Genomic DNA, 26,732 nt, shown 5'->3' with positions numbered 1-26,732 from the left:
AAAAAATATAAACTTTTTGAAACAAACACAATTCTTGGAATGTAAATACAACGCATTGTGGCAGTCCTTGTTTTTGATGGCCCTCTGGTGTTCTGCTATCCTTTCCCTTAATCTACGCATGGTTTTCCCTGCATAAAATCCTGCACATGTCGTGCAAGTTGCAAGGTATACCACTTTTTTAGAATTACAACTACATCTACCCGGGCATGAAATTGCCTTGTTGTACCCCCTCACAACCACATAGGGCCCATCATTAATATATCTACAGTACCTACATGACCCACATTTGTACATTTGTGAATTTGTAAATCTACTTTGTTGTTTCTCAAATAGGTTCTTTAAATTTAAACCTCTTGAAAATAATTTTTTCAGGATTAAGGGAAAGGATAGCAGAACACCAGAGGGCCATCAAAAACAAGGACTGCCACAATGCGTTGTATTTACATTCCAAGAATTGTGTTTGTTTCAAAAAGTTAATATTTTTTGTTATTGACAGGGTGTTGACAAGTGAGAGAGGGGGTGATGACAACACTAGAGTAGAGTCTTTAGAATTTAAATGGCAGGTGATTTTAGATGCGGCAACTCACCCTGGGCTTAATTATCATATTTCTATTAAGCCTATTTTGAAACAAAGGGCTATGGTTTTGTAAGGTCTTTTAGCTTTTAGTTGTTATGGAAAAGTCAATTATTTACAATCAGGGTTTTGACATCAATATATGTGCAATAAGTATGTTTCACAGTGTTTTTATGTTACTATACATGGAAACAAATATTTTAACACATGTTTTAGCAAGTTTTTTTTGTGTACGTTTTATGGTACTTGTGAGTTAGATCAGTATGTATACTGGAACTGTAATTAATCAAGAAATTTGATTGGTTAAAGCACATGTGAACTTTGTATTTAAAACCTGTGATTATGTGCTCCTTTTACTCTGAAGAAGCCATCAGTTGATGGTGAAAGTACTTAGTATTTGGGAGCCTTCAGCTTCAGCTCTTCATTAAACAGTTGGGTGCAGTTCGTGATTTTGGGGTTTTTTATTTTATTATATTTATTATATCCCTGCCTGTGAAGTAGCTGGCCTAAATGTGTAGAAGGCATTATAACCTTGCACTGTTGGTATGCTCTCCGTGGCTTTAAACCATGTTTCAGTGTCCACGCAGACTTCAGCATTCTCTAGGGTAAAAAGAGCTTCTAGGGAGTGGAGTTTTTTGTTTAGACTCCTAGCATTGAGCAGTAATACCTTTAGATTTTCTTGGTTTTGATTTGCTATGTCAGAAATACTTTCAGTTTGTCATTGCCTATAAAGGTACTATGGGGGAAGACAATGTTTTAGCTAATATTCGAAAGCCTAGAGGAGAGAGGTGCAGACCATCCCTGGCAAAGTAGCATGGTCTGTTGACCATCACTTTCCATGCTGACAAATATTGCACACACTTAGAATGACACCAGAAACTAAGCCAATTATTAAAGTCAGTCATCTTTTGTTCACATTGTGGCATCATCCTTGGAGAAGACAAAATGCTGCTCAATGCTAGGCTCGTACCAGCCTGAGACACATATTCTGAGAGCTCCATGATGTCTCTCTTCAAATAGTCTAGTGAGGTACGTCTCAGGGCATTTACTCCCACATGGACTATGATTCAGTCATATTGTGGTCCAATGACCTGAGTGCATGCATAATGTGGTGGATCCTAGCCCCTGATGAGCCACTGACCGTAACTTTCTCCTTACTCAGTCTGGTGAGAGGGACATAAGTGTATCTCATGATGAAGTCTCCAGTGACTAGAATGCTGGATTGTGTGGTGGCTTTCCTTATTGGCTTAGAGGCAGAGGCTCCATGTGATGTAGCTCTATGTGTTGATATGGGTGCTGTTTTGAAAGAGTACATTTGGGGCTGCTGAGGGTATTTGTTATGTGTACTTCATCTAGGAGGTTTTTGTGGTTTAGCAAGGTTACATGTAAGTGCCTCAGCATATGTGGATCGATATGTCTGCTTTGAATTGTGCATGATGGGTGCAGCATGTGTAATACTGACAACCTTATTGACATTAGGAGTACTTTTATGTGACAGCTTTGCCTCCAGTGACATTGTGTAAATAAATCTCTCACATACCATATCACTTTGTTTGAGAATTAACTGGTTGTAAGTAAACATGAGGCAATTTCTACATTGCCTGAGGATGCCCATATCCACCAAGCCAGTAATGGAGACAGTAGGAAAGTTCATATCCATGGTAATAGACCCTTTTTATTGATTAGACAGTTGGAGTGAGAATATCAATCACTGTCAAGAGTATCTAGTTTGCAACTATGTGGACAGTGCTTGACATTGCAAACTAGATGCCCTGTGTGCAACTAGGTATTGCAGAAATTTCAATTGTGCTTTTACAGGAAAAATGTCACTCAAGGTGTTTGAGTCTGTACAGAGCACTGCCAAATACTTGAGGGTAAACTAATACATAGACCCTAAAAATTTAAGGATGAGGGATTTAGGCAGATATTCTGAAGTTAGAAACAAATTAAGCAGTACTTACTGAAAACAAATAATTAGCTTGTCAAGAATAATGAGGCGAGGGGAGTTGCATGAATGGCTACTGTCTGGATACTAGTAATGCTGGTCTCACCACAGCTTCTCTCTGTTGGGATACAAAACAATGCTCCTTTGCTTCTTCTCTCACCAGAAGAAAAAATGTTAGCACCAATCCCAAGAAGAGAAGCAGGTCACAGCCAGTTTGGTGATCCACAGTCTTATCCCAGATGATGCAAGGGTCTGTAGGCTTGTAGCCCTTTTCTGGTAGATGTCTTGAATAGCAATCAGGAACATTAAGCACAGACACTCACTCTCCAACCAGAAACAGTCAGGGATCAATGCACTCTGCTCCTTCTCTCACCAGGACCAGAATATGAGCACAGTTTCCATGCGGTCACATATAAAGCAGTTATTAGGCTTTCTGGTGATCAGCAGTCTCCAGGAAATAATGTCCCTGTACCCCTTCTCTCATCAGGAGAAAACTAAAGTACTAATCCCAAGATGACCACTGAAAGGCAGAATGTGGGCTCTTCAATAAATGGTGGTCTTGCAATAGATGTTTAAAGGTAAGATGAAAAAAAAATGGTGTGCACGAAGCAGTTAGATATGAAAGTGGGCAACTTAAGTTTTAGCTGTCTAAGTGGAGAACCACTATTTTTAAAAGTGCAAGATAGATTGAAAGGGGTGGGCACTTTTGTATTCAGGTACTATGGAATACAGTGGGATGGCCAATAAACTGAAATAGTTGAAGGGGAGTGATTTCACAAAATGATAATTTTGTGCTTACTCACACCAGCCAGTGAAAAGACAGAGGGAATGAGATATATGGTCAAATTAACATAAGGGGCAGGCAACTAGAAACACAACAGTAACAAGGTGGGAGGATGGCAAAAATTCTGTCTGACTCCAAACCTAACTTTGGGCTCCTAAGAACAGAAGTGGATAACTTCACAGCACCCGTGCAAATGGAGAATAGTTGCATGACCGCCGACTCATACACCAATGCACTGTACAAACACATACGCAAATGCATGGATCTCACCATACTCAATATAACCAAGAAGTTATCCTCCAAAAAAAGGAAGCCAATCTGGTGGTTCCCTGCCATAAACAAACTCTACAACAGAAGGCGGAAACTGATGCAGAATAAGGTGAAGTCCCAAGACTTGAAAAACTCCCTTATCAGCCTCAACAAAAAGTTGAGATCTCTCATCAAACCCTCTAAAGCTAACTAGGAAAACAGAATTGCAGCAGATATTAAAGATAACCACAAGGCCTTCTATAGTTATGTAAAGAACCTCCACGGCAATACCCAGATATGCTCTGAGCTACTGCACAATGGTACATCCTATACCGAGCCAACAATTGTCAATATACTGGCTGACAGATTCAGTGCCAACTTTACCCCCCCAAAGGACCAATCATAATACCAGTAGATTGCTAGGCACCCAGTATTACTGCTGCACAAGTTAAAACAGCATTGTCCAAGGTCAAGAATACAGCTGCTATGGGACCCAACAATATCCCTGGCTGTGTTCTACATGAACTACAGAATGAACTGGCACGTCACCTGTGTGCCCTGTTCAATCACAGCCTCATCTCAGGCTTTGTCCCTACTGAATGGCGCACTGCTATAGTCATCCCTCTCCACAAAGCTTGAGTGACTACAGACCCTGGGAACTATCACCCCATTAGCCTAATAAGTCTGATATGCAAAGATATGGAACGCATTATCATGGACCTAATAAACAAGGATATAGAGAATCTCCAAACTCTGGATCCCACACAGTTTGATTTTGTGATGGGTGGACCTGCTCAACTTGGTCAACTTCTTTGAGTCAGTCACCAGAGCTGTGGATGAAGGCAAGGTAGTTCATACAGCCTACCTTGATCTGGCCAAGGCCTTTGATACCATTCCTCACTCAGGAATCACAGAAAAACTCACTAAGCTAGGAATCAAATCCTATATCACTAGATGGGTTGCAAACTGGCTCACAGATAGAACCCACAGTGTGAAAGTAGCTGACTCCACGTCAGATTGCTGACCAGTCACAAGTGGCATCCCACAGTGATTGGTCCTGGGTCCTCACCTGTTTGGTATCTACTTCTCAGAAGTCCAGGCCAACATGAAGGGACTCTGGCTGACAAAATTCACAGACGATTGCAAGTTGGGAGCCATTATTAACTCCCCAAGTGATGTTGACATCCTACAGAGAGGCCTCACTGAGACCGACAACTGGTGTCAGAACCATGGCCTTAAGCTCAATGCCAAAAAATGTGTCATCATCCCCTTTGGGAAAAACCCATTTCCCATGAACAACTACATCAATGGTAGTCCACTGAACACATAAGAGATCTGGGAACACAGGTTGACAGTGACCTCTCTTTTGACCACCACACTGCCACTGTGATCAGAAAGTCCTTCTCTGTGGCACATCTCATTTACTAAGGGTTTTGCATCCAGGAAGAAAGAGGTCATTGTCTCCATCTACTCTTTCCTCATTAGACCAGTCATTGAGTACAATGCCCCATTTAGCATGTACCTCACTAGACACCTGCAACAACTGGAGAGGTCGCAAAAGTACCTCACAAAGAGGATCCTAGGCCTTAAACACTTGTCCTATATGGACAGACTAAAAAAAACTCCAACTATTCTCTGTCTCATATCACCTACTTAGAGGTGATCTCTGCTTGACTTACAATGCCATGTCTGACCCAGCTCTGTTAGAAATGCTACATCTAAAGAAATCCCAATCCCTCTGCACCAATCGCTCCAGACACCTCAACCTCATTACCACAATCAACAGAATATGCTGGAGGGACAGGTTCATAACCAAGAGACTGCTCATGCTATGGAATAGACTTCCCATACATGTCAAACAGAGCATCTCACTGGCCCTCTTCAAGAGAAATCTTGAGTGAATGGGAAATAGAATATTCAACCCAGGGATCACTCCAGTGGCTCTGCTCGACAGAGGCACTGGAAACTAAGGTTGTGTGGCACGATGCCAGAGTAATCCTATGGGCTAGGCTTGTAAAGGCTCCAGGACCATTAGCCTAGTACACACCTATGAATTTATGAACTTATGAACTCACAAGAGACAGAGTGGTGGTCTCTTTTCAAGTTGCAATATGCAATTAAAAGCAAAATACAAGTAAACCACAGTGTAAAGAAACCAAATCACAGTATACAAAATAGAAAAAAGCAATAAAGTAATACAAAGTATGAGAAATCAAAAGCAAACTAACCTTTCCCTCACAAAAAGTTGTGGAAGAGTCTGAGTGAGCTTTTCCAGTAAAGCTTTGAAATGTTTTATTTTACCCCTTAAATAGAAGGTTTAGTTCCTAGCTCGTCCCCCTCAATTCACAGTTGATTAACCTTAACTGACCTGTTCTAACGTCTGTGTGACTCCTTAACTGACCTGTTCTAATTTCTGTCTGACTTACTAGAGACAGAGATGTGGTCTCTTTTCAAGTCTTAATATGCAATTAAAAGCAAAATACAGGTAAAACACAGTGTAAAGAAAACAAATTACAGTATACAAAATAGAAAAAGGCAATAAAGCAATACAAAGTATAAGAAATCAAAAGCAAACTAGCCTTTCCCTCGCAGCAATGTGTGGCAGAGTCCGGGTGAGCTTTTTTAGTAAAGCTTTGAATTTTTTTATTTATTTCACAGATGATTAACCTTAACTGAGCTGTTTTAACTTCTGTGTGACTCCTTAATTGACCTGTTTTAATTTCTGTCTGACTCACAAGAGACAGAGCTGTGGTCACTTTCAAGTTTTAATATGCAATTAAAAGCAGAATACAAGGAAAACACAATGTAAAGAAAAGAAATCACAGTATACAAAATAGAAAAGGCAATAAAGTAATACAAAGTACAAGAAATCAAAAGCAAACTAACCTTTTCTTCACAGCAATCTGTGGCAGAGTCTAGGTGAGCTTTTCCAGTAAAGCTTTGAAATGTTTTATTTTACCCCTCAAATAAAAGGTTTAGTTCCTAGTTCCACTTCCTCAGTTCACAGATGATTAACCTTAACTGACTTGTTCTAACTTCTGTGTTACTCCTTAATTGACCTGTTCTAATTTCTGTCTGACCCACAAAAGACAGAGCTGTGGTCTCTTTTCAAGTTTTAATATGTGCACTGGCACTAGAATACGTATTAACCAGTCATCTGGGATATGCCTTTCTCTCTGTGCATACTTTTACAATTACCATTATGAACCACATATTCCCTAATATCTTAATCATATCTGATGCAACCTCACCAAAGACTATTTTCCCTGACTTAAATATTCTTAGTGATGTTCTCACTTCTAGGGCAGTCTCTTCTTTTTCTTCTTCTTCTTTCCTTGTATGTTGTGCCTGAAACAGTACAGCTTCTGTGGGGTTTTCTTCATCCAGAAGCTGCTGGAAGTACTCCTTCCATCTGCTTTGATGTACAGTGAATTGAGAAAGGTATAGATTCATAGGTTTATAGGTAGTTACTAGGCATGCAGTCCAGGACATCATGAAAGAGCCTAGCCCAAATACCCAACTGCCCCAATGCACTGTTTGCTTAAGTTACTTGCCTAAAGGAAAACAGAAGGCAAATGAAGGTGGAAAGATTAAAATCTTGTACCCTTGGCACGGCACATGAAATAGCTCATTAGCAAGGCAGAGATGTAGTCCTCTACACTGCCAGGAAGATGGAAGCAGAACTGCTGTAACCACCTCCTAAATATGACACTGTGCAGCACTGCACATACAGAAAATATTTCTGCATGTGTGCCAGGGGCATACTGCAGGGTACCACCTGATACATCCAGGCAGCAAAAGTGTGCCTTCAATAGCCCAAACACATGCTCCACAACAAGCCTGGTTTGTGATATGACATAGATATATCCATGGTCTGTCTTGTTTTCTGAATTTCTGATGTGTGTCATCAAACAAGTACCAGGAAATACCTGGCATCACCAATAAGATGTCTCTCAGAAAAAAAAATTACACTTCACAAACCACTGGTAAAGTTCACACATGTGCCATAAGTGGAACACTTAATAACTGCCTCAGTGGCCTGCTGACTCACTGAAGATGTTACCCTGTGCATTAAAGACTACTTGACAATCAGTGGAGTGATACCCTTTGCAGTTTATATACCTTCTTCCCACATCACTAGTTCAGCCTTTTTTCAATGTGGGCGCAATCTATAGCCCCCAATACTTCATAGAAACTGGCTATATCATAGACATCCCATACAGTGTTTGCTTTTTCCCCTTTGGTATGTGGTATGACCCCCATATGCTGCTGCAGTATGTGACCCCCATATGCAGTATGACATTGAGAAACTGGTTAATGGAGTATCCTTGGGCCAGATGCATGAAACAAAAAAAAAACGATTCCTCCAGATGGTAGCTAGAAGGTGCCTGTAGCTATTACACTTAAAGCCACACAAACATTGACATTGACTGGAATAGGTTATCTGCAACCCCATCAGGCCTAAAGATGAGGCTATGTCTACTTGGCCCTGCCTGGTGTTCACATCCAAACAATACTATTCCACAATGTTGGTGTCATGAAATCTTTGAAATGTTAAGCACAGTCACATGATATGATGCCTCCAGGGTTAACAGCATTGATCACTGCGGCTCATAGCTGTTATAATAAGCTGTGACATGTGCATGCTAACTAATGCTGTGGCAGCCTGTAACACATTTGTACAGTTCCTCAGCATGAGCATAGGATTAAGATGAGGTCAATACCACTAATGCTGGAGCTCCACATTGTATTCTTTATGCATTTCTGAATCACTCCACCATCTTGATTTACCTCCTTTAAATACATGGCACCCCTTATTTTAATACTACTGCTTATTACAGCCATTAGCATATGCCAGAGACAACTCTGTTGCTTTGGATTCACTACTCACACAACATGCATCACTGAATTACACACAGAATGTTCAGGGCAGTTCATTGTGCAAAAATGTTTACTGTAATGCAGCTATGGTTTCTGAATCCTAGGGAATGTGTCTTGATTTTTGCACTTTGTACTTGCCTGATTAGTCTGCACTGTAGCTAAAAGGGGTACTTGGACCAGACTGCTTTCCTAGTTAACAAACATTGCTCAGTTAATAAACATTAAATAAATAGATTCCTCGTGTAGATTTTGTGCTCGGCTTATACCATCATTTGTCTCTTTGCTAGTTCAGTCTCTCTAGTAATTGGAATTGCCTTTTCCAAATTAAATTCACTTTTAGCTAGAATTTTTGAGACATTTTAATATGTGAGAACCCATTCACTATTGTGTCTCTAATTTGTTCATCTGTTCTCTGGTTAAAGCCACAATGAACACAAAGCTCATGTGATTTCCAGGCAATTCCACTGAGTATTCCTTAGTTTCAACAAATCTATTGTAAAAACATGCCCTTCTATGAATAACATTTCTTATTGTCACAAAATGCTCATTTTACTTACTTATTTCTGATTCATTTGTAACACCACTTCTCTCAGAAAATTAAAACAAACTGTAAATGGCATCCATTTCTTCATCCAGACCACAGAGTAATGTTTTACCTATTTTTTCCACTTTATTATGCTTTGGTTTTATTTGAAAGTGAACAAATCTCTGCCTTCCTGATGGCTAGGCGAATGGCTTTATGAAGTTAAATGGTTCTGGGTGTTGAAGTTTGCATTTTTATTTAGTTTTCAGTTATTCTGGGCTTGACGTCCGAAAATCAGTTTACTATTAATTAGTGAATTCCTGTTTAAGGTTTCTGTGGCTTTCCACTTGTAATATAGCACCAGTGAGTAGGTTTCTACAAATTTAAGACAGCATATAGGCCATAGGACACCTCTGTACTGTTCTCACACAGCAGAAAAGCCAGTATATTTTCAGCTGTACTGACTTTTTTTGCAGTTTGACAAATCAGCTTACTCGTTGATGGGTTGAATATCTCTCTCTCTCTCTCCCTCTGTGTATATATATATATATATATGTGTTTTTATATATATATATATAAACTATATATATGTGTTTTTATATATATATATATATATATATATATATATATATATTTATATGGGTAGTCTGCATGTGGTCTAAAATGTCCTTGTCCAAATCTGTTTATTCAACCGCATTTGGTCTACTAAACAGAAGATCAACAGGTGTGTGATCACAAAATTCTTCGAGTTAGGCAATATGCTTTCTCTGATGTGCAATCTCAGAGTTAATTTATATATATATATATATATATATATATATATATATATATATATATATATATATATATTTAAATTTAATTAACAGGGGGTGAGGGGGGCTATATTAGTTCATCGAAATATATATTTGTCGAATACATATTCATCGACTGCTAAACAATGAAATTCATTACAGCAAAGCACTGAATTTTCCCCAGGGTTAGGAACCAATGGCCCTCTAGCACTCCAGAACACACAACACACTAACTCAAACCCACCCAAGTGGAGGGCTTCACCCTCCACACCCCCCAACTATATATACCAACTCCAAGATCACACTATGGTGGGGAAAAGGACACAGTTGTGGTGATGGCTCAGTGGTTCCTACACCTGGAAAAAGTGCTGCGCTTCACAGTAATGAATTTTTCTGTTGAGCTGTCAATGAATATGTAGTCGATGGATATGTATTTCGAGGAACTAATATAGACCCAAGGGGGGTGTAGTGGGGCTTGACCCACTGCAAAAAAATGATATTTTTGTTATTTTTGTGTTAAGAATTGCATGGGCTGAGGTTCATTCTCAGCGCATGTGTGGTGGTGTGATAATTTTGGTTTGTTGACCTTTTGCGATCAATGTCTCTTCAACTGCTTGTCATACATACATATAGGTGTGCTTATGTGTGTGTGTGTGTGTGTGTGTGTGTGTGTGTGTGTGTGTGTGTGTGTGTGTGTGTGTGTGTCTGTGTGTCTGTGTGTGTGTGTGTATGTATGTATATAGAAGTATAACCTTCCATAGGAAATGCAAAATGTCAATTCAACAATGATTAAAACTTAATCATCAAAGAAGAAAAATGTCTATCTGCAAAGGACTTTTTAAAAATAAAAACAGTAAACTTCAGTGACCTGATTTTCTGTTAGCTGTATGGGATTTTTCATTCATTAATGGAAATTTACATTTAAGAATATTACTTCTCCCAAGTGAGTGAGTGTCAGTACAATAGCTTCTTTAATCTTTTATCATATATAGGCATGCGTGTGTGGTGTGTGACTGTCATGTGTGTGTGTGTGTGTGTGTGTGTGTGTGTGTGTGTGTGTGTGTGTGTGTATATATATATATATATATATACATATATATACATATATATATATATATATATATATATATATATATATATATATATTCAAATAGATAGACATAGGTTCCTTTCATCCTGCTGAAGTGGCAAATTTACGAAGCTGATCACACATACTGCGTTTTTTTCACTGGAAGATTGCAGTACACTGGAGATCGGGGAATTTGTCTTTTCCCCACTGTTCTATGATCTTGGAGTTGGCATATATAATTAGCAGTGGTGAGCACTGCCCCCAGTGTGGGGCCCTCTGCAAAAGAAATAGATTTTTTTTTTAATATTTGTGATTTGATGTAAAACATATTTGAATATTTGTGATTCTAACTGCTTTAGTACTATGACAGGCTTTCAAAGTTCTGATGCTTCAAACATCTGTCAAAGACTCATATATAGACAGATAGATAAAGATATTTATATAGATATAGATGATATATAGATTTATCAACTCAAAACCATACCTCTGTTTCTGGCCAAGGAGGAACTTCAAACACAATCTCTGTTTATTAATCAGCCTGTATAACACTGTAAATGATGCTTCTACTATTCATTTAGGGGATTTTAACTGTAAAAGTATTGACATGCTTAACTTTAAGTCAGAATTTCCATATTTATAAATGTAAACAACTTTATGGAGCTAACCTATTTCCTCTCTACAGGTAGTGCCATATGGGTTTAGTATTTATTAATATTCTTGATGAAGTTGGAAATGTTGTGCCCCCGCAGCCCCTGCACATTTCTGACCATTGTGCCAGTGTAGATAACATTCCAAATATCAGGATTTCACTTTCCACTTGTCAGACTTTTGTTATAAAAAATGATATTAGTGCACTAAGGATCAAATTATTAATTATTTGCCAAAAGCTATTAATAAACACTGCAAAAGAAAGTATAAAGTGAATGGTACCACTCTTCTTCCCTTTGATGAAATGTCAACTTTTAAAAGATGGTTAGGAGAAAGAAGCAAAATTGTGCAGAAGCACAACACACTGACCAGAAAAGAAAAATTAATTCCTTTGCCAGAAAGTTGAAAAAGGCAATTCGTCTATATAAGGCAAAGCGTGAATAGCACCTAGGGGCAGGGCTGACAGATAAAATAATTGTTGCTTATACGTACATTCTGAGAAAATTGCCTTGCCCTTAAAGTATTACAGGTAAATATTTTCTAAAAATTACCAAGGAGATAAAATAATTGTTGCTTATACGTACATTCTGAGAAAATTGCCTTGCCCTTAAAGAATTACAGGTAAATCTTTTCTAAAAATTACCAAGGAGTGGTTGGTTTCATACTATTTAATGTAAGGAAATAATCGTATGGATTTATTATTTGTCTTTGTTGATTGGGAAAGTCTGATTGGGTGAAAACATTACATAAAAATATTTTTTTATATGAACAGCATGTAGTCTTGCATGAAAATAAAGGGATTTCATGTTCTGAAAACAGTAAAAGAAACTGACGTGTATTAGATAAGTATTATTAGATAATGACATAAAAAGAGAATAGCATATACACTTGTTCAGTATATGGAAGTAAAGAGAAAGATAGAACTGAGAGTGTTTCCTGGACAATAGGAAAGGCAGGTACAAACAGTAATTTGATTTAAAATGTATTTTGAGCATTTTGTTCATATACCACACTTCACAAAATGAACATTTTTATCTCTAATTTTTGTCTCTAGCAGAGAGTGATATTTCATATTTCTGCACTAAAATCCTCTCTGTTTTGCCTGTGCTGATTTATTGCATTAATGCACCCATTCCACTGCTACATAGTTATAGCATAAAATGAAAACAGTCCTTCATCCAGGGCCTAGTGTGAAACCAGTTATTAGCTATAAACAGGTTGCTGTTCTTTTCAGTCTTGGAGGTGGTAGCAAGAAAATGAGAATTCTTTGATAACATCAGACATCAGTGCAGGCTGTGTTGATGCTAGAGGTCAGAAATTAATATACTGAAAAATTGTAAATATAGCGCATTTCTGATACGCACTAACATGGGCAGAGAAAAATATAGAAAATTATACCTTCGAGGTACAGCATTTTAATGCTGGCAATAAATGTGATAACATAAGCTGCTTTATTACTGGAAGAATGCATTAAACAACTGTGCATGATTTGGTCTTTATACTCCAGGGAAAATGAGCAGTGTCTGAAGTATTAATTTAATATGATGGTATGTCTTCCCTCAGGAAAAAATCAAATAAATTCATATAAATGGTACAGCTGAAGAGTTAGTGGGATATGCATTAACTGAACACAGTTTTGTTGCCAGCTTCCAGACCTGAAATTGCAGTTCCTGTTCGCTTTTCTATTTACGCATCCTTAATACACTGTTACTGAACACTGTTGGAATCAGTCAGCATTTTATGATTTCAACTCAATGTATCTGATTATGTTAAGTTAGCAACTATGGGTAAAAGGAACTCTACAAATGAAACTTTTAGCATCATTATACTGATAATTTTAATGCCATCTGACAGATGTGAGCTATTCAGTCAGATAGCTGAAACAATGCCACAAGATGTTGTTCTTAAAAGGGTTCATGGTTAGATAACTGGGACAAACAGGCATGTGCTCTGAAGTTGTAGCTTCAGGTGACAGCATTTTAGGCTCAGATAATGCCAGTAGGCTTTTTAAAGCCATTTAACCCATACTGCATTTAGTTTTCAAACCTAATCTAGTATCTGCTATATAAAGCTCATATCTTACTATACAGTGAGCTCTAGCCTTCTCAGTTCACTCACTCTTCCTGTCCTGTACTGTTACTTCACTCAGTGTATAACTGTTGTAGCATTTTCAAGCAGCAGATACACTTACAATTTTGTAAAAACAGTGGTTTATTCAGATAAACATAAAAGTAAGTTGATTCTGCACATACAGGAAACAAATTGCCGTAACAGGTGAAAAACTGAACATAACTCAGTAGTCCAGCTTTCAGCAGACCAAATAATTTAGTTCATTTGGCGATTTTGGTGGGAGAAGTCTATTAAGGTGCAAACAAAAGTTTCAGGATGGACAGTCTTAAATGTGACTCATAACAAAACATTGCTTAGGAAGGTCTTTAGCAGTAGTGCATAAAAAAGTAACAAAGTCTTTTTTTCACCAGGGTTTCCACTCGTGGAAACATTAGAGTCACTTACCAACTCCTTTTTAGTTAGGAAGTCCAAAAGTTTCAGCAGATAAAATCCTTTTGCCAGAAACTCACTGATGTTGAGCTCTGGCTGTTAGCTACTAGTATTTTTACTAACAATAGTGAACTTCACTATATACTCCTATTTCAGAGACGACTATTTCAGCTTTGGTTTGTTTCACTTTTCACCGAAATAACCTCGGCTCCTCTGGGCTCTCATTTTAACACCTTCTAATATGTGGAAGATTTTCTGGTCTTAATAAGGCTCAGGTATAATAGGACTTCTATTACTTGGTTGAAAGAGTCTCATTTTAAAGGAGACTAATCACTATTTCATGGTTTCTTGTACATCTTTCCATGTAAAACATCATGTTCTCTCTTTACCAGATACTCCTTTTTCAGAACTGTTATACAAAAAGTCTCTATTTATGTTTATCCAGCCCATCTGTTGGTAGTCTCCCAATGGAACTGCCAAAGTAAGTTACACTTTGCATATGTTTCACTATTTTTCTGAAATCCTAGTACAGCATCCATGGGACCAGATGACATCCCGGGCTGTGCACTACATGAACTACAAAATGAACTGGCACCTCACCTAAGTGTCATGTTTAATCATAGCCTCACCTTAGGCTTCATACCCACTGAGTGGCGCACAGCTACAGTTATCCCACCCCACAAGGGGGGATGCACCTTGGATCCTGGAAACTACCATCCCATCAGTCTAACGAGCCTGATCTGCAAGGGCATGGAACACAATATCATGGAACTTATAAACAAAGACATTGGCAACCTTCAAACACTGGACCCCACCCAGTTTGGATTCATGAAGGGACGGTCTTGTCTCCTAAACCTGATTGACTTCTTCAAATCAGTCTCCAGAGCTGTGGATGAGGATAAGGCAGTCCACACAGCCTATCTGGACCTTGACAAGGCCTTTAACACCATCCCTCACTCTGGAATCATAGATAAACCTACTAAGCTGGGCATAAATCCCTATGTCACTCGATGGGTTGCCAACTGGCTTACTGACAGAACCCAGACTGTAAAAGTAGCTGACTCCAAATCCAGCTCCAGACAAGTGACAAGTGGAGTACTTCAGGGTTCAGTCCTGGGACCGCTCTTGTTCAGCATCTACTTCTGTGAAGTGTAGGCCAACACTAAAGGACTCTGGCTAACAAAGTTCACAGATGACTGCAAACTGGGAGCCATTATTGAATCCCCAATTTATGTGGATATTCTACAAAAGGGCCTTACAGAAACAGATGCTTGGTGCCAGAGCCATGGGTGCAAGTTTAATGCCAAGAAATGTATAGTTATCACCTTTGGGAAAATACATGTACCCATGAATTACCACATAGGTGGTAGTACACTAAACACTGAAACTGTGATGAGAGACTTGGGGACACAGGTGGACAGTGGTCTCACCTTTGATAACCACATAGCCACAAAAGTCAGAAAATCCTTCTATGTGGCACACCTCATCACTAAGGGCTTTTCATCCAAAAAAAAGGAGGTCATTGTCCCACTGTACTCATCCCTCATTAGACCCATTATAGAGTACAATGCGCCATTTGGTATGTACCTCACAAGACATCTGCAACTGCTGGAAAGACTGCAGAAATACCTCACTAAAAGAAACACAGGCCTAAAGCAGATGCCCTATGCTGACTGTCTAAAAAAACTCAAGCTATACTCTGTGGCATATTGTCTACTCAGAGGTGACCTCTGCTTAACAAACAAGGCCATGTCAAACCCTGAGCTGTTGGAAATGCTCCACTTAAAGAAATCCCAATCCCTCAGAGCCACAAGCTCCAGGGAGCTAAACCTTGTCATCACAATGAACAAAACATGCTGTAGGGATAGTTTCCTAACCCAGAGACTCCCCATACTCTGGAATAGACTGCCCATACATGTCAAGCAGAGCACCTCCTTGGCCCTCTTCAAAAGGAACCTTGACGATTGGCTGGAAGATAGGAAATTCACCCCAGGGACCATGTCAGTCACCCTGCTAGACAGGAGTCCAGGGAAGTAAATATTGTGGGAAGAAATATCCGGGGAATTATTTGGCTAGGCTTGTGTAGGCCCTAGGGCCGCTAGCCTAGTACCAACCTATGAACCGATGAACCTATTTTAGTAGTATAAAATTATGTGGCACATATGGTTTTAATAATATGACAAAAACAGCAATTTCCAAATAAGTTCATTCTAACTATTACATATACGTATTGTGCTATTCTTGGATGAATAGTAGTTTAAATATATATATATATATATATATATATATATATATATATATATATATATATATATATATATATATATATATATATATATATATATATATATATATATATATATAGCACTCTATTGCAAACTGTAGGTTGATACCATTCTTGCAACACAAAATGAGGCAACTGTAAACTGAAACAAGATAAAACATCAATAACCTGTTTGAAAATGTAGTCCTTTGTGGTGCAGGAGGGTAAAGCTCCAGTACATGCAGGAGAAAAGCTTCTGCAAGTACTGGATATTTTCTTTCCAGGCTTCCACTGAAAAGGCACCTTTGTGCCCAAATGGACTTACCCAGTCAACAAATCTAGAATCAATCAATCAAAAATAAATAATTTCCCATTATTATATTATTATTATTATATTATTATTATGTTTCTACCCTGCATTTTCCCCTTGAGACCTCGCCTGGGTTGTTACACATACCTACAAAAGCCACCTGACTCATCCATTGTCCAGCAAGTTTACCTCTCTGCTGCCTCAACCCCCGTCGGGAAGGTTGATTCAGGTCTATCCCAAAGGACACAGAAGAAGTATGTGTAACTACTGCTACTAAGCTTCTGCAATTATACTCCTTGTTGTAATCTGTGTAAGCTATCTCCCTGCCAGAACAGCCAGCGGCCTACATCTCCCTCTCATCTTTGTTTCTCTACTCTCACCCTTATCTACCTCTCTAATCCTGTCAGGCCCTTTCCCTTTCAGTCCTCTTTAGCCCACTCATTGCCTTAGTGGACTAGTGTATTTCTACATTTAACCACTTGAGGGCTCCTTACTATACTTACTCCTTGCATTTTACCTCACCAGCCTTTTTCTTTACTTTTCATTTCTTTCTACACATATTTTACCTTTACTAGCCTTTGCTTTCCTATCATCTCTCTCTAAACTCCCAGCCCCCTCTACCCATTATTTCTAGAACCTTACTGACTCTGTTTCAGCTTACTTTCCTGCAATCCTTACCCCACTGATTGGCTCTCGTCCTTCTCCTGGTACTTCTGCTCCTTTCTCTCTCTTGCCTGACTTACATTCCTCTAGCCTTACTCTGTACTACCTTACAACTTTCATGGATCCCTTGACCTATTTTTGACTTTCCGTCCTACCCTCTGGCTTGCTCTCTACTCTGTGCGGCTCCTCCCCTTTCTCCATAAAACTTCCACCTTTCCCTGTTAGCTCACATCCCTGCTCCTCCCCCCTCACTTCATATCCGCCTAAAGGTGATAAATTCCCTCCCTCATCTCTGGGCGCCATCTTTAAACCCCATTCATCCTCTGCTGCTGTACGCACCTGGCTGGGAGAACGCTCTAATTGTAAGTACTTAATGTGCTTTTGTTTTTGTTACGCTTCAACCAGGATTTCCATTACTGTTCTTAGACTGATAGTTTTAACAATTACATGCTACATATCACTAGCGACTGTTGCTCAGGTTATTTTATAACCTTGCTGTGAGAGGGAAAGTTCCTTATGTCGACATTTAGTGTTACATTTGAAATGCATTTATTTGCTCTGTATCACTAGCGACTGCTGTTTTATGTTCTTATAACGCCCTTACTGTGTTTAGAAATGTTCTTTTCTGCTGTAACATGGTGTTAAACTTGTAGCGTATGTCTGTATTTATAAAGACCTGTTCTATGAGTATATAGCTCAAGTTAGTGTGTATGATAAGGGTTTAAAGAATGACCTATTCGAACAATATCCCTGTTATAACAGTATCGGCTGAGGACCTGTTCTATTAAACAACATTTAAGATAGGCGCTCCAGATTATATACGCTTGTTATCCGTGTATTCTGGTCATAGTCACATTGAATAGCTTTTCTTATACTCTATCGACTGCAGCTTCTGAGAGTTCTACATACCTGCTGCTTTAAAGAGAGGATCGGAGTCCAATCGCTTACTTAAAACCCTGTGTACAGGGATTGCTGCTGTAGATAGTGCAGCAGTAGCGATTAACATCTGCATATTTTTGCTTCTCACTTACTTAAACCCTAGCGACTGCTGCTTTAAGAGAGCATCGCAGTCTAATCGCTTGTTTAAAACCCTGCTTATAGGATTGCTGCTTTAGATAGTGCAGCAGTAGCGATTAGTATCTGCATAGTTTTAGTTCTTAAATACTTAACCCTAGCGACTGCTGAAATTGTTTTTTGCCTCCTGCTGGGAAATGAGTATACTATTGACTATGCTTGATTGTTCTGTGGGGAAACGTTACTGATAATACACTGTTATTTATCTTAGAAGTACTTACTCCTTAAGCACATGACTGCTTATTGTCTGGATGCACCTAGGGAATAGGAATGTGTTTGGTACTGCTGTAATTACTGAATCTGCTAGTTGTCCAGGTTTTTGTTAAATTACTTACTGCGCAACACGCCAGCTTCCACGTGCGAGTGTTCTCTACACGCGCCTGGCTAATTGCAACTACTGGAAGCGCCTAGGAGCTATTACTGCATTGATGCAGTAACACAGGGGCACGCTATTCATTTTGTAGTGCCTACTGTTGGAACTAATGTATTTCTAATGATATTGTTTACTTAACTTCTATTGCATTTGAGCCTAGTCATATACCTCTATGTGGACTACAGCATTTAACTGTGTATTCAACCATTGTGTTAGAATAACATTGCCATATTAACTCTACTGCTAATTGTATGTGTTCTGCAATATTTCACTGTATTTTATATATTATACCCAGCCACTATCTGCTCCAAGTTTTAGTATTGTTAGTGCCTTCAACACTTTTCAGCTGCCTATCACCACTACTAAAGAAACGTTGTTGTTACTCCTTTACTAATCCTCTCTCTACTTTCTCCCCTGTCTCCAGTTGTTTCTACCCTGCATTTTCCCCTTGAGACCTCGCCTGGGTTGTTACACATACCTACAAAAGCCACCTGACTCATCCATTGTCCAGCAAGTTTACCTCTCTGCTGCCTCAACCCCCGTTGGGAAGGTTGATTCAGGTCTATCCCAAAGGACACAGAAGAAGTATGTGTAACTACTGCTACTAAGCTTCTGCAATTATACTCCTTGTTGTAATCTGTGTAAGCTATCTCCCTGCCAGAACAGCCAGCGGCCTACATCTCCCTCTCATCTTTGTTTCTCTACTCTCACCCTTATCTACCTCTCTAATCCTGTCAGGCCCTTTCCCTTTCACTCCTCTTTAGCCCACTCATTGCCTTAGTGGACTAGTGTATTTCTACATTTAACCACTTGAGGGCTCCTTACTATACTTACTCCTTGCATTTTACCTCACCAGCCTTTTTCTTTACTTTTCATTTCTTTCTACACGTATTTTACCTTTACTAGCCTTTGCTTTCCTATCATCTCTCTCTAAACTCCCAGCCCCCTCTACCCATTATTTCTAGAACCTTACTGACTCTGTTTCAGCTTACTTTCCTGCAATCCTTACCCCACTGATTGGCTCTCGTCCTTCTCCTGGTGTTTCCCGATCCGTTCGCCCTTCGGGCTCACTCCGCTCCCCTACCCTGCCCCAAAATCCCACCCGCCCCCAGTACCTCTAGCTATATCCCTCTTGTTTCCACACCTACTTCCTCCCTAAACCAATCAACCTTCCTCACCACAGACACACCCCCAACAACCTATTATGCAATTTGTAACCACACCCACAGCTACTTCATATTTTACATTCTGACTTCTAAATTCTCACTCACCTACCTAGCTTAATTGCACCCAGCTCCACTCTTACTACTCTTTATCTTACTCAACCTACACAAGATTTTTTTTTTCTCATCACATACATAATTAAAGTACAACACATATATTACAACTTTCACACTCAATACAAAGCAACTTCTCAACATGCCCCTAAATCCTTCATCCCTCTTTATTCTTCTATTGCTCTCCATTAAACTATCATATCTTTATCACCTCACCCAACCACATACTCTTTACCTTTCACAACCTTATCATTCGACCAACCACCTGAACTCCCCACTGCCACAATCACACACTCATATCTCCCCCCATCTTTACCCAATAACACAGCTCTACACCTTCTCATTCAAAGTTTTCACCTCTCAGAAAAATGATATCCCCTTAGTAACTATACACCCCTTGGCCATCACAGCAGACACAAATCATTTTTTCATCCCTCTCAACTATCTTTTGAACCCCATCCTTCATTTCATTACCAGTCTTTTATCTGGTGATATCCATCCCAACCCCGGCCCCTCCTCATCTTCCTCCTCACACAAGCCTATATTCTTTACTTCTATTAACTCACAAAGTATAGTGAATAAAGTCCCAATCCTCCATGCATGGCTTAGCTATAACAAACCTGACATTCTATCTATCTCAGAAACATGGTTAAAACCCTCTATAAAAGATTCTGAAATAACCTCACCCACCTATTCAATCATCAGAAAAGACAGGACCCAAAAGAAAGGCGGTGGAGTTGCTCTCCTATACTCGTCTTCCTTGCTAGTCACCCCATATGACAAACCTATTCCTACATTTAATAATGCTGAAATACTCCTTTCTCTCCTACAAGTTAACAAGCACAAACACATATGCCTAGCATCCCTCTACATTCCCCCAGGGGATAATATTTCTACACTTGAAAACATTCTCTCTTGGCTCTCTGATAACATAAGCAATGAAACCATAATCCTAGGAGATGTAAACATTAATGGGACCTCCATCCAGTCTCCAACCAATCATCTTAACATCAATCTTTATAACTTTTCCCAACTAATCAACACCATAACCCACCCATCAAAGGACCCCTCCAGTGGCACCATCCTTGACTGGATTCTAGTGTCACACCCCCATTACTTTTCTGATAGCGGTACACTACCTGACCCTCTTAGTGATCATCTGCCTACTTTCACTCACCGACTCCCCTGCATCTCCTATTGCACCCACAACTACATCACTACCCACAATAACAAAAGCTTCAACCCATCAATCTTCATAGATTCCCTAAAGGCAATCAATTGGAACAATCTAAAGACACTGCCCTTAGAAGAAGCAGTTGCCCACTTTAACTCCACCTTCTTAGGAATACTTGATTGCCAAGCCCCACTAAGAACAAAAAGAATAAAAATAAAATCTGCCCCATGGCTAACCAAAACCACATTATCAGCTATGCGCCTTAGAGACAAAGCCTGGGGACTCTACCTGCGAAATAAGACCCCAGAACAACATATTGCATATAAAACCCTTAGAAATAAAGTTAAAAAGCTAATTATCTCTGATAAACAACAACACTTCTTCTCACTCCAAAACAATAACAAAACTAACCCCCAGAGATTCTGGAAGGGGATCTCCACCCTTCTTAACCCTAGCAAACCTCATACCCCAACCCCAGACCCAAATATCCCAGACTTGGATTTAGCTACACAGTTCAACTCCTTTTTTATCGACTCCATTAGCAAACTCACCTCCTCCTTTACAGGCCCCACCTCACCTTCTAAGACACCCCTTCCCTCTACTGCAAATAACCCTATCCCCAATTCTATTTCACCCCACCTATCTTCCACCTTAACCACCATTCAGACTCCCCCTCCACCTGTACCCCCCTCTAATTCTCCCTCTCTCCATCCTTCTCTATTTTCACTAAAACCTATACCCACTGCCACTATAAAGAAACTCTTTCAGAAACTGAAGCCATGTACTAATGCCCCCGACAATATTCCCTCCTACTTCCTACATATAGCAGCAGATGCAATTGCTTATCCTATTAGCATCTTAATCAATCGTTCCATCCATGAATGCATTGTACCCCAATTGTGGAAGCAAGCATTCATAATCCCCCTACATAAAGGAGGCAACAATTGCAACATCAGTAACTTTCGTCCCATTGCTATTCTGTCCCCCATTTCTAAACTTCTAGAAAAGTGTATACACCTTCAACTTCTGCCACATCTCTTAGACAACAACCTGCTAACCCCTACACAACATGGATTCAGGCCAAATCATAGCACTATGACAGCCCTGTTGTCCTTCCTGGAGACTGTTAACACAGCACGTGATTCCGGTCACATTGTCTCCACCTTACTACTTGACCTCTCCAAAGCCTTTGACACCATTTCACATAACTTGCTCTTAACCAAACTGTCAGAACTTAACCTCTCTCCCTCTACCATAAACTGGTTCTCCAGCTATCTATCAAATAGATACCAAGCTGTAATATGGAAAAAGGCCACTTCCCCATTCCTTAGTACCCTTACTGGAGTTCCTCAAGGTTCTATTCTTGGTCCCCTCCTCTTTAATATATTTATCAATGATTATCACAAATCTATCCCATTTGCAAACATCATCCAATATGCAGATGATTCAACCATCATCTGCTCTGCCACCTCCCCCTCTCTGCTCCAAAAACTTACTCAGGAAGCTTTTTCAATTACTGAACATTGGATGAAATCAAATCACTTAGCACTCAATGCCTCCAAAACAAAACTTATGGTATTTACTCCCTCAAAATCCACTTCCTTCGACATGAACTCATTCTCAATTACCAGCCAAAATAACTCACCCCTTGAACTAGTGTCGAAACTAAGCTACTTGGTGTACAGATTGACAATCAGCTTAGTTACAACTCACATCTTCAACTAAACATTAAAAAAACCCATCAAAAACTAGGTATGCTATACCGTCAGAACCAATACCTTACAAGTTCTTCCAAAATCACACTCGCTTCCTCTTTTCTCATCCCCTCTCTTCTCTATGGGGCTCCATTATGGACCAATCTTCAGACTTCTCTAAAAACAGCTTTCCTCCTGCTATAACAAAATTGCCAAATTCGCCAATAGCCATAGGTCCACTACTCATCACTGTTCCTCTCTCCATAAACTAAACTGGCTCGAATTACCGAATCAACTCATATATATACAGCTGACTTTCGCTTACAAGCTCATCCTTAGCCCCTCTCTCTGTCCCTCCCTGTCTTCCGCCTTCAAAATGCACCTACCTAACAGAGTCTTAGGGTCTAACAATCAAAACCTACTACAAGTACATAAACCATCTCATCCCCCAGGTAAACACCTACTATCTTTTAATCTTGCTCGTCTCTGGAACTCACTTCCACCATCCATTCGTACCTCCTCTAACCAGTACATGTTCAAAAAATCTCTTCATTCATACCTAAGATCCCAATGGGATTGTTCTTGCTCCCTCCCCTCATAATTCTATGTTATCCCATTCTTCTTCCCATTCTTCTTCCCATATACGATACATAACTCTTCCTATCTAAGCTTACGTTCCCTCAGAATACCTACCCTGTAATGCAAGTCTATACAACTTCTTTGAATGCATAAAACATTACTCTTTCCCCTGACATTTAATCCACATCAGATTGTATTGTTTTGAATGCTTCTTGAATTTTTGAACCTAAATGTGTTAAATGTTTTTATCTTTTACTCTGTATAAGTATTATTGTAATTTTTGCATGTACCTGTTTTTGTCTGTATTGGAGCTTTTCTCCCCAGGACTCCATTGAAAACGGGTTATTTTGGCCCAATGGACTATCCTGGTAAACCAACTGCAAATAAATAAATAAATAAATAAATTTAACTCTGGTTCAGCTAGTGGCCCAGACAATGGAGGAACTGACATGGGATAGATTGGCGTTAGTGGCATTTGCTGGCACAGCAACTGCTGGAGAAGGAGTCATGTTTGCTACATGGGAGAACCATGATGGTTATGATTGATAGGGGACGTATTCAGGCATGGCATTTTGCAAGCACTTTAATGGAAGTCACATCAACTGAAGGGGTTCATAGGTACATTAAAAAAAAATCATCAACAAAGTGTGGCACCACCCTAAGTATTACTTCCACACATGAGGAAAAGGAATGGTCAGTTATGCTATATCTGTTGGGAGAGTGAAGGGGTCTCATAGGGCATCAGGAGGAGAAGTTTGATTGTTATGTGGGGCTAATGAACCAAAGCAGTTTCTGGAAATAAAATGTGGTCCATATAATGAAAAAAAAATGAAAGAAATTTTAGTATGACTGAAATGGGTGCAGCATGTACCACTACTGAATCAAAGCACGTGGGGCTCCAGTTCAGTTTGTGGCCAAGCTACCTTTTATGCAGAATGTCACTGTCCTTCCTGTGTCCATATACGTTTTCATTGGGTTCTCTTGTTTCTCTCCACATTGTCAAGACATGTTGTGTGTGAACTGAAGAGCCACCAAACTGAACATACCTGTGAGTGCTATGTATATGTGTATGTGCATCCTGCTATAGAATGATGGCCGGTATAGGAGTACTTTCTCTGACTTTCTATTAAAATATTGGTACTCGTAACATCGAATGCCAACACACAGAAAAAAAGACTGAAAATGCAGAGAAGCAAATATCAAACATCACTCTTCCCATCTAAACTTATTTTTTGCAAGGGTGCCCTGACATGAGGGCAAGCCACCACACCACTAAACCTGCATATACTAAGTCTCAGATGGCTATTTCTTACAGTATCCCCTTATCTCAGAGGAATGGTGATCTCAGAATTAGTATATATAAGTCCATTTTTGGAAATTCAGTCTCAGCATTTTGGGACTTGCTAAAGCAGGTCCCAGCATTTCAAATGGCTACCACTTTTTTCTTCCTTGACCCACTGAGTGTCAGGACAGATTTCTTCTCACCCATAGTCTTGCGTTAGGTCATGTGGGTAATTAGACTATGGACGTCTACACTATAAAACCACAATGTCTCTGTACTAGAAGTTATTTGCATGTAAGCCATAACCTTTAACATAATTACATGTTAGCTTTATGACAGAAAAATCTGTGTAAATTGGTGCCATTAAAAATAGCTTAAATTATAACAGTGATGTCAGAAAAATTCATGACATATGTTACATAATAAGAGCCTTTCTCACTACAGTGGGTGTTTGTTCTAATTGGCATTTTTTTCTGTGACTTCAACCCATGATCTGCATCTTGTCTGCTTCCATCAAACTTTTTTTCAGTGTACTTTTTTGTCTCTAGCAACTGTGTTCTTCTCTTCTTTTGCATAAAATCTGCTAATGCTCCTTTAAATCCTGCCTCTCTGGAACTTCATTCATCAATGTAATTCATTCCCTTTGCACTGACACCATGTCATGGAGACAAGGCAAAATTACTGTGACTATGACAACCTGGGATCAAGTAGCAACCAAGGCATTGTAGAAACAAAAGGAGCAGAGCAGGAGTGAATAGAAAACATTGGCTCATCCACTATCAGGGAGGGGGAGGACTCAAAGGAATAGAACAGGAGTGAGATTTTGCAGGACAAAGCATACCCCCGGCCAGTGCAAAGGACATAACCATAGCCGGCTTTAGGCACCAGCGAACCCTGCGGTCGCTGGGGGCCCCTTGTTCCCTGGGGGCCCCCAACCACAGCAAGTTATCTTATCCTAATGTTTTGTAACATGTCTGTCAAACCAACAAAAGCTAGTACAACATTCTTGTATACTTAATAAACCACATGGACAATAACTCTTATTTATATCCCCTTTAAAATTCAAAGATATTTCTGGTCATATTAACAGTGTTTTGTCAACTAACAGGCATCAGAATTCCATTAAATATTTTACCAGTGACATAGTGCCCCTGGCTTAGTTAAACCCTGCTGTTGGACATTTTCTTCACTGAAGCTAACTACATAGCCAGCTTTAGGTCCCTACTATACCCGTGGTTGCAGGCCTCCCCTTAATCATCCTTAACTGTGTGGGGGCCCCACAAAAGCCATTGCTGGTTGGGGAAAAATGTGGAAGAAAAAAATGTATTAATTTACTAATTATGCTCTTTAACCTGAACAGGGCTGTGATATGACCTTGTTAGGATGAAGCTGATACTGAACATGAGCAAGGTAAGTACTGGAGAGATCAGCAGCCCAGAGTGACCAAGATAAGCACAAGAGAGATTAGCAGCCCAGAGTGACCAAGGTAAGCACTACAGAGATCAGCAGCCCAGAGTGACCAAGGTAAGCACTACAGAGATCAGCAGCCCAGAGTGACTTTATGTCAGTGCAAATTTTGGATTTTAAGAAGAGCTGATACTTCCAATCAAGGATGATTTTCTCTTGCAGGGAGTTTTATAAATACAAGCAGAACACCAGACATTATAACTCTCAATTTCTTTGCTTAAGAATTCAGTGCCTTGGTTCTCCAGCTATCTATCAAATAGATACCAAGCTGTAATATGGAAAAAGGCCACTTCCCCATTCCTTAGTACCCTTACTGGAGTTCCTCAAGGTTCTATTCTTGGTCCCCTCCTCTTTAATATATTTATCAATGATTATCACAAATCTATCCCATTTGCAAACATCATCCAATATGCAGATGATTCAACCATCATCTGCTCTGTCACCTCCCCTCTCTGCTCCAAAAACATACTCAGGAAGCTTTTTCAATTACTGAACATTGGATGAAATCAAATCACTTAGCACTCAATGCCTCCAAAACAAAACTTATGGTATTTACTCCCTCAAAATCCACTTCCTTCGACATGAACTCATTCTCAATTACCAGCCAAAATAA

Source organism: Protopterus annectens, chromosome 10.part0 (genome assembly GCF_019279795.1).
Source record: "Protopterus annectens isolate FY-2018-M chromosome 10.part0, PAN1.0, whole genome shotgun sequence".
In the NCBI taxonomy this organism is placed as follows: Eukaryota; Metazoa; Chordata; order Ceratodontiformes; family Protopteridae; genus Protopterus; species Protopterus annectens.
The sequence above is the reverse complement of the archived record's forward strand: the minus strand, read 5'-3'. Positions refer to the sequence as shown.